At 40.3% G+C, this 18,078-nt stretch overlaps 2 pseudogenes; both read right to left on the reverse strand.

Annotated features, from left to right (window-relative positions):
• Positions 1-738: 738 nt before the first annotated feature.
• On the reverse strand, positions 739-2,260 carry LOC119543862 (annotated as a pseudogene).
• Positions 2,261-6,554: 4,294 nt separating this feature from the next.
• Positions 6,555-9,094, reverse strand: LOC119543863 (annotated as a pseudogene).
• Positions 9,095-18,078: the final 8,984 nt, after the last annotated feature.

Genomic DNA, 18,078 nt, shown 5'->3' on the forward strand with positions numbered 1-18,078 from the left:
GAGTCGAGAGGTCACTCTGGTGGACATTCTTATGCACTATATAGATAACACCTCTTAGGCTTTAATGTATTGGAATAGCTAGAAGTAAATACCTGACACTACCAAACTCCAACCCAGCAGCCTGGACTCCTGAAGACAATTATATAATAATGTAGATTACAAGGGGTGACAGTGTGATTTTGAAGACCTTGTGGATCACACCCCCTTTATCTAGTGTATGGATGAGTGGAGGAATGGGGATAAAAACTAAAGGACAAATGGGGTGGGATGGGGGGATGATTTGGGTGTTTTTTTTTTTCACTTTTATTTTTTATTCTTGTTCTGGTTCTTTCTGATGTAAGGAAAATGTTCAGAGATAGATTGTGGTGATGAACGCATAACTATGTTATCATACTGTGGACAGTGGATTGCATATCATGGATGATTGTATGATGTGTGAATGTATTTCAATAAAACTGAATTTAAAAAAAAAAAGAGCACATAGGACATTTCTACAGCAATAAAAAAGGTAAAATCTTTTTAAACTCAGATTTCAAATGTACCCTAAAATATTCCAACCCTTGGAAATAGTTTCAAGTTTTGATTTCTGGATGCAATAGGTATTTTGGTACATAGACACACATTTATTCCTTAAAATTGTGTAATTTCAAACCATTTGAACAATATAATCTGAATCAGCATAGCAGTATCTCCACAGAATCTGTAGAAGTTCTCTGTGTAAGATTAATGTTGAGATTTCTAAGGCACCATCTTGAAAAAACAGTTTGAGGTAATGTATTGCCATGCTTCAGTGGGATTTCCTACAGATTTAGAATCATAATCATACAGGAAAGTAGCTGTTATTACAAGGTTGGTTCCAAAGAAAAAAAACACTGGTTGACACAAAATCTTGTAGACAAAAATAGGATAACAATGTTGATGGTATTATGGATAAAGAAGTTGGAGATCTTTTAAAAATATTATCTGCATACTAATAGCATCTATTACAAGTCCTCCAAGTGCTGGAAAAACCACCACTATCCAGGTCAGGTGGTTACAGCCCTGAAAAAAATCCATTCTTTAATACCAATTCTTCAAAATAAATGTATACACCCACTAATCCAAATATACACCCAAAGAAACCAAACTGAATGTTTCTTATCCACACCAATTTTTTGATTTCTCTTAAATTTTTCTCAAAATAAACCCCAATAAATCCACTTGAAAAACATGCAGTGAGAATTGCCTTGAATCCTACAAATTGAGAGCCAGTTAAAAGGTCCTTAGAATAAGTTCTTGAGAATCTGAGGGCCACTGAGCAAGAGCAACTTGTTTTGGTTTGGTAAAGCTGATGAATGTAATATACCAGAAATGTAATGGCTGTTACAATGGGGATTTATTGAATTAGAAGTATACAGTTCTTAGGCTGTGAAAAATGTCCAAATCAAGGCATCATCAGCTGATATCTGGACTCCTCTGTCACATGGCGATGCACATGGCCAGCATCTGCTGGTCCTTCTCGCCTGGATTTCATTGCTTAAGCTTCTGGCTTCAGTGGCATCCTCTCTCAGCTTCTCTGGGGTTCTTTTCTGTCTTTTATCTCTTATAAAGGACTCCAGTAAGAGGATGAAGACCCACCTTGAATGAGGTAGGTCACATCTCAGTTGGAATAAACTAATCAAAAGGTCCTACCTGCAATAGGTTTGCACCCACAGGAATGGATTAAAAGAACATGACCTTTTCTGGGTATACACAGCTTCAAACCATCACACAACTCTTGTCATCAAAATTACTAGGGAGACACACTGGTACACAGCTTATTTTTACTGAGCATAGACACAGAAAATAATACTTTTGTAAGAACTTTCAACTGATACATGACTTGTTAAATAGTTGCATCTAGATTTGACGGTGCCAAATGGGGTAAATTATTTAAGAGTATAGATTCCTGATGGAGTAGCAAGTTTAAGGGTTTCCATAGGTTTATAAAGAATGTCATCATGTCGTACTTGATTCAGTGCGCTTAGACTACATTTGCTGTCTCTGTAGACTAGTAAAATGCAGACCATCAGCTTCAAAAGTTCAGCAACAACCACTGCAGAAGGTAAATAACAAGGTCCCTCTTTTTTAAAGGCCTAAAATAACTCATTGTTAGAACCAAACTGGCAGTCTGAAAGATCAGAATTTCCAAGGAAAGACCTTTTAGGTTGGTAGATACTGTCTTATCTTCATTTGCCTCCCAAGCAGCTGCCCAATCTCCCGCAACTGTGACTGGCAACATTGCCCACTCCCACCGCTACCTCACTGGGAATTTATTGTCTCATGATTTCAGAGACTGGAAGGCTTGCTTCCTCCTAATATGAGTAGCATTCTAGCTGCCTGGAAATCCTTGGGTTCCTTGGCTTTCCTGTCACATGGCAATGTCCTCTCCTTTCTTTTCTGGGTTCCTGATGGCTTTTGGCTTCTGGCTCCTCCCCACTCAGGCTTTCTCTCTATGAGGCCTCCAGTAACAGAATTAAGACCCATCCTGATTCAGCTGGCCACCCCTTAACTAAAAATAACATCTTCAAATGGCTCTATTTACAATGAGTTCACACCCAAAAGAATGGATTAAGAACATGTTTGTTTTTTTCTAGGATGTGTTATTCAATCTGCCACAGTCATAAGCTTTTCTTCTATGTTTTCTTCTAGAAGTTCTATGGTTTTAACTTTTAGATTAAGATCTATGATCTACTTTGAATTAATATATGTAAATGACATGAGGTTCATTTTTTAAGTGCAGATGGCAGTCCAATTGTTGCAGCACCATTTGTTGAAAAGTTTCCCCCACTGAATTACCTTTGCAAAAATAAACTGACCAGGGCTGGAAGAAGATGGCAGCACAGAGAGGAGTGGAAGCTAGTTAATGCCCCTGGAACAACTAATAAACAACCAGGAACAACTAGTAAATAATCTGGAATAACTGCCGGGGAACAAACATGACTGTCCACTTGTCATAAACCAACTTGAATTGGGAGGAATGCCCAAGATCGCAGCATAATATCTGTAAGTAAAAACTGCGGATCCAAGCCGAGAGAATCCTTCCCCTACTGGCAGCCCAAACTGCAAAGCCTCACTGTTTCAGCCAGCAGCGCCCTCCGAGAAAGCGAATATGGCTCAGCCCAGCTCCAATTGAAGTTTTAATTAACAAACATGGACTGCTGAATACAAGTACAAATCCCCAACAAGCCGACAAAGGATTTCGGTGGCAACTAACTTTGGAGAGCCGGAGGACCTCTCTGGGAGGGAGGGGCAACCTAGAGGACCAGATGCTGTTTCTGGCCAACAGATGAAACTGAGGGTGGCCATAGACTGGCCCTGAAAGGGGGCTTTCTGTCCCTTTTTCAACTCAGTGGAGAAAGCCTCAGTCATTTTCAGTTCCCAGCACTCTGACCCAGACAAGGGTGGAGATAGCAGAGGCAGAGAGACTATTCAAATGCAAATGATATCTCCCCAAGGGGTGTATCTTCTGTAAGAGGAAAGAGGTGGGGCCCAGCTCTACCACCCACCTTCCATTCAGAACCAGACCCAGAGCTTGGGGGAAAACAGCCATGGGCCACACCTCCTTACACCAGTCTGGAGCTACAGGCTGACAGGCACCACCTGCTGGGCAGAAAAGCACAGTGACTTGAGGCCTCACAGGGTGTATCAATCTTCTAAGACACCCTCAGGGAAACTGGATACTATTGCTTCCTTCTAAGACCTGAGCCCCTTCTGGTCTGGGAAAACCTGATAGGGGTAACCAAGGAAACCAGATGCCTAGACAACAGACAACTACAACCTACACTAAGAAAAATGAAGTTATGGCCCAGTCAGGGGAGCAAACTTGCAATTCAGCTGAGATACAGAAATGTAAAGAACTAATGCTAAAACAATTCAAAAAGTTTAGGGAGGATATGGCAAAAGAGATGAAGCATATAATGAAAACACTGAGCATGCATAAGGTAGAAATTGAAACTTCATAAAAGGGACTGGCAGAATCTGTGGAAATGAGGGGCATGGCACAGGAGATGAAAGACACAGTGGAGACATATGGCAGTAGATCTCAAGAGGCAGAAGAAAACACTCAGGGACTGGAGAATAGGACACCTGGGAGCCTTCACACAGGGGAATGGATGGAGAATGGAATGGAAAAATATAAGCAATGTCTCTGAGTATTGAATGACAACACGAAATGCAGGAGTTTACGTGTCATGGGTGTCCCAGAGGAACAAATTGTATTGGTTATTAATTTTCAATTTCTAATTGTTCTTGCCTAGTATGTAGAAATACAGCAGATTTTCATACATTGATCTTCTATTCTGCAACTTTGCTATGCTCACTAGTTCTAGTAGCTTTTTTGTAGATTCCATGAGGGATCATGATCATGTCAACTGTGAATCAAGACAGCTTTACACCTTTCTTTCCAAGCTGGGTGTCTTTAATGATTTTTATTGTCTTATTGTCCTGGTTAGGACCTCCAGTACAATGTTGAATAGAAGTGTTGAGAGTAGACATCCTTGCTTATTTTTAGGATCCTACAGGAAAACTATGATGTAATTATGATGCTAGCTTTAGGTTTCTCATAAATGTCTTTTAACAGGTTGAGGATGTTGCCTTCTATTTCTAGCTTGCTGAGAGAGTTTATAATGAGCAGATATTGGATTTTTAAAAATTCAGTTTTATTGAGATACAGTCACCATACAGTCATACACAGTTTACAATCAATTGTTCACAGTATCATCATATAGTTGTGCATTCATCACCACAATCAATTTTTGAACATTTCCATTACTCAAAAAAATAAGAATAAGAATAAAGATACAAGTAAAAAAAAAAAAAAAGAAACACCCAAAACATCCCTTCCTCCCTATTATTCGTTTACTTTTTGTTCCCATTTTTCTACTCATTTGTCCATACACTGAATAAAGGGACAATCACACTGTCACACCATGTAAACTATATAGTTATACAATCATCTTCAAGAATCAAGGCTACTGGGTTGCAGTCTAACAGTTTCAGGTATTTCCTTCTAACTATTCCAATATACTAAAAACTAAAAAGGAATATCTATATAACTCATAAGAATAACCTCCAGAATGACCTCTCTACTCCATTTGAAATCTCTCAGCCTCTGAAACTTTATTTTATTTCATTTCTCTTCTCCCTTTTGGTCAAGAAAGCTTTCTCAATCCTATGATGCCAGGTTCAGGCTCATCCTTGGGAGTCATGTCCCATGTTGCCATGGAAATTTACACCCCTGGGAGTCATGTCCCACATAGCAGGGAAGGCAGTGAGTTTGCCTGGCAAGTGGGCTTTGAGAGAGAGGCTACATCCGGGCAACAAAAGAGATTCCCTGGGGGTGACTCTTAGGCACAATTATCAGTAGGCTTAACCTCTCATTTGCAATAACAAGCTTCATAGGAGTAAGTCCCAAGATCAAGGGCTTGGCCTTCAAAATTGGTAGTCCCCAATGCTTATGAGAATATCAATAATTCCCTAGGTGGGGCGTTTTTTAAAAAATATTTCCACATTTTCCCCCAGTCTCTCAATGCAAAGTCTTTGCAACTGCATTTTTATTCTCTGCCCCCGTTACTTTGGGATGTACTCTGGGCTTCACCCTAACCTATGCAAACCAACCAGATCTCATGCCCTAAAAGTTCCATGTAATTATGGCCTTTGAATAAACTGACCATACAAGTCAAATTATATAGTGTGTTACAGAAAATATAGATTTTGCACCATATAAACATCTCTTCCTTTGGTCTCACACAGAAGTTGAAGTTTTAAAACACTGTTAATATCATCCTTTACCTTTTAGTCTGATTTGCCTTGGTCCTAACCAGATGTATGTCATTCATATCCCTAACTGAAGTCTGAACTCTTTTTCAGAGTTATTGTAAAATAACTCTTTTGATATATGAGCTACATACCAGACTTCATGTTCAATATACCAACAAATGAAAACATTTAGTTTTCTATGAGTTATAATAAAAATACATGTTATGACAAATCTGAAAAAGGTAATGTCAGAATTGTAATCTATTGCAAATATTTTACAAAGAAAAAATCAGTATAAGTTAATGCATTGCAGACTCAAGGAAACATATACATCCCAAGTATCTATACTCACATCTCTAAACATTGTTATAATTTGCTGCTACATGTGAAGCTAACTGAAGGAGAGCAATTCCTTAATTTGCAATTAATCAAGAATTATATTCTGAAACAAGATAAAATTTCCTTAAATGACAAAACAAATAGCATTTGTGGATTTCAACTTATATCATATGATACCAACACTACTGAGAAAACAATGTGTGCCTGAAGTATCGAAAGATTTAATTTACATGACAGAAGAAAAACTCTAAAAATAATTGTTACAAAAGCAAACTTCAGGAAAAAATAAATTTGAAAGAACTATTTGCTTCCCTATATAGTAGTCTTTCTGAGCACCTGAAATAAATCTAAAGAGCAGTGTAAAGACCACTGAAATCCAGAATTCAACACATGACTGGAGAAAATAACATATTTGAAACCTCAATTGTAAAAACCTGCTAATGACCTAGTACTTTAGATTTCTTAATTTTTTTTACATTTTGTGATTCAGACTCAAAGCTCAATTTGTGTTTAACATTTTTAAGTTCAGACACATCAAACCCTACAAGCACAGAAGGCTTGTGATTTTTAATTGCTTTTGTGCAAATGTATCTTCTTTTTCCAATAGATGAAGCCACATCAATTTTCCACACCCATAGGAGTGAGGATAACAGTTCTATTTTTACTAGGATATGGTCTCTCATGGAAATAATCTCTAAGAAACTGCTTTTTTTTTTTTCTTCATAAGAATGGTCTTCAAGTTTTTTAGGATCTACCGCTAAAATCTGAAGAGTATTGTTATTAATCAGCACACCCTCTGTCCCGCTGTCATTCTCGTGTCTTTTAAAAGGCAGCATTCCCTGTTTTCTCTGAAACCGGAGCTAGGTCAGCATTTATGAAGAGCAGCTGCTCCTCCACCCCTGTGGTCTTCAACCCCAGAATGGCCATCGATCAGCTTTCTCTTTAGAGAAAAACTGGAGTCAAGTATCGCCTCCTGGTTGACTGAAAGCAGCCCGGTGCTGTCAGTGAAGCTGGGCTGGACGTGGAGGTCTGAGCCACTATCCCTAGGTGCACTTTTGCAACGCAGCAGGTGCACAGCACCGGCCGCCAGCATCGCATTTCCTGTGTAAACCCCACAGCAGCAGATGCACTTGAAAGCAGGAAACTTTAAAATTGCATGTACTGTTGGCTTGATGTGATGCCTCTCCTTCAAGTAGATGTCATACGCCTCTGTGGTCACAAGGTACCAATGCAGAAGGGACGGGTCAGTGCTTGTGTGCTGGGGCTGCTGGATGCACCCTGACCTGAAGCCTCACTTTAATGTGCACAGGTACAGGTAACTTCAAGTGTATCCCAGCGAGGACTGCCAAACAGACCTCCCTCTCTCCAAGCTCTTCCTCTGACAGTATGGTAATGCAACCAATATGGGGGAAGAGTGGGCTGCCACTAGCATCAACGCGTAACTGAAAGTCTTTGTTATTGTAATCCACAGGCACCCTCTTTCCTAGGTGCATGGTCCTGCTGTGTTCCAAAAGACCTCTGATGTCATGGAAAGGGCATGGGCAGAACAAGCACCCCAGGCCGTGCACCAACAAGTGGTAGATAAGCTCTTCCTCTGACACCAGGCATTTACACGACAGACACCAAACTGTATTTTCCTTTATCCACTTTAGAAACGGTGCACAATCTGCAAGTTTCTCAGTTCTAGTCTTTCTCCAGATTTGGACTCACTGTTGATGAGCCGATTACATATGCTCCTGATAGACACTGGAAGGAAAGAGCTCATTGCAAACAGGACAGGTTTTCCATTGCTTAGCCTGTCTGAGTGCTTGATTTGCCTCTGCCCCAGCTACAGAAGCCTGAACGAGCATATTCTGAGTGGTGTTGACCACTCCTGGGGGAGAGGGCATGCCCTCTATGGAACTCGCTATCTGGGCAGCCGCCCCCAGCTGCAGGAGCTGGATGGGCACCTGCGGTGGGGGGGGGGGGTGTCACAGTGGCAATGCCTCCAGGTGGAAAAGGCTAAGTGACAGACACGGGTGCAAGTGTGTACGTCGGGATCCCATTGACCTGTCTGCCTGTTGGTATCAGCTGTCTAAGAATAGAGCTAGTGCTTGGCTTTAAAGAAACCCAAAATGATGCTTCATAAAGAATGAATCATGAGTGTGGTTAATTCAAGAAGCATGACTCAGAATTTCAGTTAGAGCTAAGACATTACATTAAAATATTGTCTATTTTAATTTATTATACATTTTAAATTAAAATATTTAAAGTATATAAGTATTCATGCATTCTTTATGATATCCTACTCTTACTTTTTTTATTAAGCAACCAATTAATCATTTTTACCATGTTAGATAAGAGGATATCTATTGTATATGTGTGTACATTAGTATATCCATAAAGATGATTGATGGTAAATATTCTAAAATGTTAGCAATAGTTCTAGCTCTGTGAAAGACTTACAAGGTAATCATAACATCTTTCAGTTTTTGTCTCTTTGGCAAAATTTTTATAGTAAATTTGTATTATTCTTGTAATCAGAAGGGAAGTTTGATAAATAGAAAAAATATGAAATACTAATAAAATTAGAAAGAGGCCAAAACAGTAATGAGTAATAGTACTTTGCAGATCTTAAAACATTTTTCTTTGATCTTCATCGAAGCCATAAGTGTGATCCAGTGCAGAAGATGATTCGCTATTTCTTTTTAGCAGGTGCAGAAACAGGATCTGAAAAGTTGAGGGCCTCTCCCAGGGTCCCAGTTCTAGTTATCCATTGTCCTGTAGCAAACCACCCCAAAGCTTAGTGACTTAAAGCACCAATCTGTTATCATTCTCACGGTTCTGTGATTTGACTGGGCTCAGCCGGGTGGTTCTTGCTGGGTTCTCTCATGTGGTTGTAGTCAGACACCGCTGAGGCTGTGCTCATCGGAGGGCCCATGGGGCCTGTCATCCCAGAGGCGCGCTCCCGAGGCTGGTCTGCCTGTCCTGCCCTCATGTTGGCACACTCCCGAGGCTGGTCCGCCTGTCCTCATGGTGGCACACTCAGAAGGCTGGCCCTCAGTGCTGGGCGTGTCCTGGAGCTCAGCTGAGACCTTCAACTGCACGCTCACATGGGGCCTCCCGCAGCCTGGGGGGCAGACTCCCAAGAATGAACTGTACAGGAACTCTGGGCAGAAGCTACAAATCTCTTATAACTAGACCTCAAAAGTCCCAGAGCATCATATCCGTCACATTCTGTTGGCCCAGAAAGTCACTAAGACCAGACGAGATTCGACACAACTCCTCCCCTTGACAAGGGCGTCAGAAGGTCACACTGAGGAGACATCGTGGGGCCACCTTTGGAAAACAGAACCTGCCACAGTCACATAACTACAGAGTGTCAGGAACAGGATGACATTGCTGTACTCTTCCCTGGCACCACATCTCCATAAGACTTACAGTATAAATTGTTGTATTTCAATTTCTGAAATTGTATAGGTATGGTAATGCTATTTTTAATGCAAAGAATATTTGAGGGCAGTTATATTTTTTAAATGTAGTGTCAGGACTGGTGCTTTTAAAAGTTCTAAAGCCAATTGGAGATGACAAACTGCTTCCAATGCACCTGTTACTTGACAAGGTCTCAGGTGGATCTCATAATTCACAGTTCATCTATTTTCTCAGAGTGGAAGTTGGTATGTTTTGGTTGCTGGTTGGTTATTGCTAGTAAAGCTATTTCTCTAGGTATAAATATAAAACTCAGCAACTGATTACTGTATTAAAGTTTCAGAAGGCTCAGAGCACCTTCCTGCCCCTAAGCAAGCTAAAGCACAGCACTGACTAGTTCTCGCGGCCTCCTCCAGTCTCCCAGGAGGCACATGACATTTACTTTCTTCCCTCCTAACTCTTCTCCTTCCCCGGCCCATAGTTTCCTCTGGAGGGAGTGTCCCAGGAGCCCAGGTCATTGGAAGATGCTACTGCAGGGGGACTTGGGGTCTTCGGGGCATTGGGATGAGTGAGTGTGGTGACGTGATGTCAAAGTTCACAGCTACTCAGGTAATCACTGACCTTGGACAACAGAATCATTTTTACTTTAAAGACACATAGTCGGCAAGATGGAGGACTGGTGAGCTGTAAGTTTTAGTTACTCCTCCAGGAAAGTAGGTAAAAAGCCAGGAACTGCGTGGACTGGACACCACAGAGCAATCTGTCTTTGGGCATACTTCATACAACACTCACGAAAATGTCGAACTGCTGAGATCAGCAAAATCTGTAAGTTTTTGCGGCCAGGGGACCCGCGCCCCTCTCTGCCAGGCTCAGTCCCGTGGGAGGAGGGGCTGCCAGCTCCGGGAAGGAGAAGGGAGAACTGCAGTGGTAGCCCTTCTCGGAAACTCATTCTACTGATCCATACTCCAACCATAGATAGACTGAGACCAGACACCAGAGAATCTGAGAGCTGCCAGCCCAGCAGAGAGGAGACAGGCATAGAAAAAAAAAAATAACACGAAAAACTCCAAAATAAAAGCAGAGGATTTTTGGAGTTCTGGTGAACACAGAAAGGGGAAGGGCGGAGCTCAGGCCTTGAGGCGCATATGCAAATCCCGAAGAAAAGCTGATCTCTCTGCCCTGTGGACCTTTCCTTAATGGCCCTGGTTGCTTTGTCTCTTAGCATTTCAATAACCCATTAGATCTCTGAGGAGGGCCCTTTTTTTTTTTTTTTTTTTTTTAATCCTTTTTTCTTTTTCTAAAACAATTACTCTAAGAAGCCCAATACAGAAAGCTTCAAAGAATTGCAATTTGGGCACGTCAAGTCAAGAGCAGAACTAAGAGAGCTCTGAGACAAAAGGCAATAATCCAGTGGCTGAGAAAATTCACTAAACACCACAACTTCCCAAGAAAAGGGGGGTGTCCGCTCACAGCCACCATCCTGGTGGACAGGAAACACTCCTGCCAATCGCCAGCCCCATAGCCCAGAGCTGCCCCAGACAACCCAGTGTGACGGAAGTGCTTCAAATAACAGGCACACACCACAAAACTGGGCGTGGACATTAGCCTTCCCTGCAACCTCAGCTGATTGTCCCAGAGCTGGGAAGGTGGAGCAGTGTGAATTAACAAAGCCCCATTCAGCCATCATTTGAGCAGACTGGGAGCCTCCCTACACAGCCCAGCAGCCCAGAACTGCCCTGGGGTGATGGCACTCACCTGTGACATAGCACAGTCATCCCTCAACAGAGGACCCGGGGTGCACAGCCTGGAAGAGGGGCCCACTTGCAAGTCTCAGGAGCCATACGCCAATACCAAAGACTTGTGGGTCAGTGGCAGAGACAAACTGTGGCAGGACTGAACTGAAGGATTAGACTATTGCAGCAGCTTTAAAACTCTAGGATCATCAGGGAGATTTGATTGTTAGGGCCACCCCCCCTCCCCGACTGCCCAGAAACACGCCCCACATACAGGGCAGGCAACACCAACTACACACGCAAGCTTGGTACACCAATTGGTCCCCACAAGACTCACTCCCCCACTCACCAAAAAGGCTAAGCAGGGGAAAACTGGCTCATGGAGAACAGGTGGCTCGTGGACGCCACCTGCTGGTTAGTTAGAGAAAGTGTACTCCACGAAGCTGTAGATCTGATAAATTAGAGATAAGGACTTCAATAGGTCTACAAACCCTAAAAGAACCCTATCAAGTTCAGCAAATGCCACGAGGCCAAAAACAACAGAAAATTATAAAGCATATGAAAAAACCAGACGATATGGATAACCCAAGCCCAAGCACCCAAATCAAAAGACCAGAAGAGACACAGCACCTAGAGCAGCTACTCAAAGAACTAAAGATGAAAAATGAGACCATAGTACGGGATATGAAGGAGATCAAGAAGACCCTAGAAGAGCATAAAGAAGACATTGCAAGACTAAATAAAAAAATGGATGATCTTATGGAAATTAAAGAAACTGTTGACCAAATTAAAAAGATTCTGGACACTCATAGTACAAGACTAGAGGAAGTTGAACAACGAATCAGTGACCTGGAAGATGACAGAATGGAAAATGAAAGCATAAAAGAAAGAATGGGGAAAAAAATTGAAAAAATCGAAACGGACCTCAGGGATATGATAGATAACATGAAACGTCCAAATATAAGACTCATTGGTGTCCCAGAAGAGGAAGAAAAGGGTAAAGGTCTAGGAAGAGTATTCAAAGAAATTGTTGGGGAAAACTTCCCAAATCTTCAAAACAACATAAATACACAAATCATAAATGCTCAGCGAACTCCAAATAGAATAAATCCAAATAAACCCACTCCGAGACATATACTGATCACACTGTCAAACACAGAAGAGAAGGAGCAAGTTCTGAAAGCAGCAAGAGAAAAGCAATTCACCACATACAAAGGAAACAGCATAAGACTAAGTAGTGACTACTCAGCAGCCACCATGGAGGCGAGAAGGCAGTGGCACGATATATTTAAAATTCTGAGTGAGAAACATTTCCAGCCAAGAATACTTTATCCAGCAAAGCTCTCCTTCAAATTTGAGGGAGAGCTTAAATTTTTCACAGACAAAGAAATGCTGAGAGAATTTGCTAACAAGAGACCTGCCCTACTGGAGATACTAAAGGGAGCCCTACAGACAGAGAAACAAAGACAGGACAGAGAGACTTGGAGAAAGGTTCAGTACTAAAGAGATTCGGTATGGGTACAATAAAGGATATTAATAGAGAGAGGGAAAAATATGGCAAACATAAACCAAAGGATAAGATGGCCGATTCAAGAAATGCCTTCACGGTTTTAACGTTGAATGTAAATGGATTAAACTCCCCAATTAAAAGATATAGATTCACAGAATGGATCAAAAAAAATGAACTATCAACATGTTGCATACAAGAGACTCATCTTAGACACAGGGACACAAAGAAACTGAAAGTGAAAGGATGGAAAAAAATATTTCATGCAAGCTACAGCCAAAAGAAAGCAGGTGTAGCAATATTAATCTCAGATAAAATAGACTTCAAATGCAGGGATGTTTTGAGAGACAAAGAAGGCCACTACATACTAATAAAAGGGGCAATTCAGCAAGAAGAAATAACAATTGTAAATGTCTATGCACCCAATCAAGGTGCCACAAAATACATGAGAGAAACACTGGCAAAACTAAAGGAAGCAATTGATGTTTCCAAAATAATTGTGGGAGACTTCAACACATCACTCTCTCCTATAGATAGATCAACCAGACAGAAGACCAATAAGGAAACTGAAAACCTAAACAATCTGATAAATGAATTAGATTTAACAGACATATACAGGACATTACATCCCAAATCACCAGGATACACATACTTTTCTAGTGCTCACGGAACTTTCTCCAGAATAGATCATATGCTGGGACATAAAACAAGCCTCAATAAATTTAAAAAGATTGAAATTATTCAAAGCACATTCTCTGACCACAATGGAATACTATTAGAAGTCAATAACCATCAGAGACTTAGAAAATTCACAAATACCTGGAGGTTAAACAACACACTCCTAAACAATCAGTGGGTTAAAGAAGAAATAGCAAGAGAAATTGCTAAATATATAGAGACGAATGAAAATGAGAACACAACATACCAAAACCTATGGGATGCAGCAAAAGCAGTGCTAAGGGGGAAATTTATAGCACTAAACGCATATATTAAAAAGGAAGAAAGAGCCAAAATCAAAGAACTAATGGATCAACTGAAGAAGCTAGAAAATGAACAGCAAACCAATCCTAAACCAAGTACAAGAAAAGAAATAACAAGGATTAAAGCAGAAATAAATGACATAGAGAACAAAAAAACAATAGAGAGGATAAATATCACCAAAAGTTGGTTCTTTGAGAAGATCAACAAGATTGACAAGCCCCTAGCTAGACTGACAAAATCAAAAAGAGAGAAGACCCATATAAACAAAATAATGAATGAAAAAGGTGACGTAACTGCAGATCCTGAAGAAATTAAAAAAATTATAAGAGGATATTATGAACAACTGTATGGCAACAAACTGGATAATGTAGAAGAAATGGACAATTTCCTGGAAACATATGAACAACCTAGACTGACCAGAGAAGAAATAGAAGACCTCAACCAACCCATCACAAGCAAAGAGATCCAATCAGTCATCAAAAATCTTCCCACAAATAAATGCCCAGGGCCAGATGGCTTCACAGGAGAATTCTACCAAACTTTCCAGAAAGAACTGACACCAATCTTACTCAAACTCTTTCAAAACATTGAAGAAAATGGAACACTACCTAACTCATTTTATGAAGCTAACATCAATCTAATACCAAAACCAGGCAAAGATGCTACAAAAAAGGAAAACTACCAGCCAATCTCCCTAATGAATATAGATGCAAAAATCCTCAAGAAAATACTTGCAAATAGAATCCAAAGACACATTAAAAAAATCATACACCATGACCAAGTGGGGTTCATTCCAGGCATGCAAGGATGGTTCAACATAAGAAAAACAATCAGTGTATTACAGCACATCAACAAGTCAAAAGGGAAAAATCAATTGATCATCTCAATAGATGCTGAAAAAGCATTTGACAAAATCCAACATCCCTTTTTGATAAAAACACTTCAAAAGGTAGGAATTGAAGGAAACTTCCTCAACATGATAAAGAGCATATATGAAAAACCCACAGCCAGCATAGTACTCAATGGTGAGAGACTGAAAGCCTTCCCTCTAAGATCAGGAACAAGACAAGGATGCCCGCTGTCACCACTGTTATTCAACATTGTGCTGGAAGTGCTAGCCAGGGCAATCCGGCAAGACAAAGAAATAAAAGGCATCCAAATTGGAAAAGAAGAAGTAAAACTGTCATTGTTTGCAGATGATATGATCTTATATCTAGAAAACCCTGAGAAATCGACGATACAGCTACTAGAGCTAATAAACAAATTTAGCAAAGTAGCGGGATACAAGATTAATGCACATAAGTCAGTAATGTTTCTATATGCTAGAAATGAACAAACTGAAGAGACACTCAAGAAAAAGATACCATTTTCAATAGCAACTAAAAAAATCAAGTACCTAGGAATAAACTTAACCAAAGATGTAAAAGACCTATACAAAGAAAACTACATAACTCTACTAAAAGAAATAGAAGGGGACCTTAAAAGATGGAAAAATATTCCATGTTCATGGATAGGAAAGCTAAATGTCATTAAGATGTCAATTCTACCCAAACTCATCTACAGATTCAATGCAATCCCAATCAAAATTCCAACAACCTACTTTGCAGACTTGGAAAAGCTAGTTATCAAATTTATTTGGAAAGGGAAGATGCCTCGAATTGCTAAGACACTCTAAAAAAGAAAAACGAAGTGGGAGGACTTACACTCCCTGACTTTGAAGCTTATTATAAAGCCACAGTTGCCAAAACAGCATGGTACTGGCACAAAGATAGACATATAGATCAATGGAATCGAATTGAGAATTCAGAGATAGACCCTCAGATCTATGGCCGACTGATCTTTGATAAGGCCCCCAAAGTCACTGAACTGAGCCACAATGGTCTTTTCAACAAATGGAGCTGGGAGAGTTGGATATCCATATCCAAAAGAATGAAAGAGGACCCCTACCTCACACCCTACACAAAAATTAACTCAAAATGGACCGAAGATCTCAATATAAAAGAAAGTACCATAAAACTCCTAGAAGATAATGTAGGAAAACATCTTCAAGACCTTGTATTAGGCGGCCACTTCCTAGACTTTACACCCAAAGCACAAGCAACAAAAGAGAAAATAGATAAATGGGAACTCCTCAAGCTTAGAAGTTTCTGTACCTCAAAGGAATTTCTCAAAAAGGTAAAGAGGCAGCCAACTCAATGGGAAAAAATTTTTGGAAACCATGTATCTGACAAAAGACTGATATCTTGCATATACAAAGAAATCCTACAACTCAATGACAATAGTACAGACAGCCCAATTATAAAATGGGCAAAAGATATGAAAAGACAGTTCTCTGAAGAGGAAATACAAATGGCCAAGAAACACATGAAAAAATGTTCAGCTTCACTAGCTATTAGAGAGATGCAAATTAAGACCACAATGAGATACCATCTAACACCGGTTAGAATGGCTGCCATTAAACAAACAGGAAACTACAAATGCTGGAGGGGATGTGGAGAAATTGGAACTCTTATTCATTGTTGGTGGGACTGTATAATGGTTCAGCCACTCTGGAAGTCAGTCTGGCAGTTCCTTAGAAAACTAGATATAGAGCTACCATTTGATCCAGCGATTGCACTTCTCGCTATATACCCGGAAGATCGGAAAGCAGTGACACGAACAGATATCTGCACGCCAATGTTCATAGCAGCATTATTCACAATTGCCAAGAGATGGAAACAACCCAAATGTCCTTCAACAGATGAGTGGATAAATAAAATGTGGTATATACACACGATGGAATACTACGCGGCAGTAAGAAGGAACGATCTCGTGAAACATATGACAACATGGATGAACCTTGAAGACATAATGCTGAGCGAAATAAGCCAGCACAAAAAGAGAAATATTATATGCTACCACTAATGTGAACTTTGAAAAATGTAAAACAAATGGTTTATAATGTAGAATGTAGGGGAACTAGCAGTAGAGAGCAATTAAGGAAGGGGGAACAATAATCCAAGAAGAACAGATAAGCTATTTAACGTTCTGGGGATGCCCAGAAATGACTATGGTCTGTTAATTTCTGATGGATATAGTAGGAACAAGTTCACAGAAATGTTGCTATATTATGTAACTTTCTTGGGGTAAAGTAGGAACATGTTGGAAGTTAAGCAGTTATCTTAGGTTAGTTGTCTTTTTCTTACTCCCTTGTTATGGTCTCTTTGAAATGTTCTTTTATTGTATGTTTGTTTTCTTTTTAACTTTTTTTTTCATACAGTTGATTTAAAAAAGAAGGGAAAGTTAAAAAAAAAAAAAAAAAGAAAAGAAAAACAAGGAAAAAAAAAGATGTAGTGCCCCCTTGAGGAGCCTGTGGAGAATGCAGGGGTATTCGCCTACCCCACCTCGATGGTTGCTAACATGACCACAGACATAGGGGACTGGTGGTTGGATGGGTTGAGCCCTCTACCATAAGTTTTACCCTTGGGAAGACGGTTGCTGCAAAGGAGAGGCTAGGCCTCCCTATATTTGTGCCTAAGAGTCTCCTCCTGAATGCCTCTTTGTTGCTCAGATGTGGCCCTCTCTCTCTGGCTAAGCCAACTTGAAAGGTGAAATCACTGCCCTCCCCCCTACGTGGGATCAGACACCCAGGGGAGTGAATCTCCCTGGCAACGTGGAATATGACTCCCGGGGAGGAATGTAGACCCGGCATCGTGGGACGGAGAACATCTTCTTGACCAAAAGGGGGATGTGAAAGGAAATGAAATAAGCTTCAGTGGCAGAGAGATTCCAAAACGAGCCGAGATATCACTCTGGTGGGCACTCTTACGCACATTTTAGACAACCCTTTTTAGCTTCTAAAGAATTGGGGTAGCTGGTGGTGGATACCTGAAACTATCAAACTACAACCCAGAACCCATGAATCTCAAAGACAGTTGTATAAAAATGTAGCTTATGAGGGGTGACAATGGGATTGGGAAAGCCATAAGGACCAAACTCCACTTTGTCTAGTTTATGGATGGATGTGTAGAAAAGTAGGGGAAGGAAACAAACAGACAAAGGTACCCAGTGTTCTTTTTTACTTCAATTGCTCTTTTTCACTCTAATTATTATTCTTGTTATTTTTGTGTGTGTGCTAATGAAGGTGTCAGGGATTGATTTAGGTGATGAATGTACAACTATGTAATGGTACTGTAAACAATCGAAAGTACAATTTGTTTTGTATGACTGCGTGGTATGTGAATATATCTCAATAAAATGATGATAAAAAAAAAAAAGACAAAAAAATAAAAAAATAAAAAATAAGGACACATAGTCTATTTGTTTTGCCTCCCGCCCCATCTCAATCTGATT

Source organism: Choloepus didactylus, chromosome 9 (assembly GCF_015220235.1).
Source record: "Choloepus didactylus isolate mChoDid1 chromosome 9, mChoDid1.pri, whole genome shotgun sequence".
NCBI lineage: Eukaryota > Metazoa > Chordata > Mammalia > Pilosa > Megalonychidae > Choloepus > Choloepus didactylus.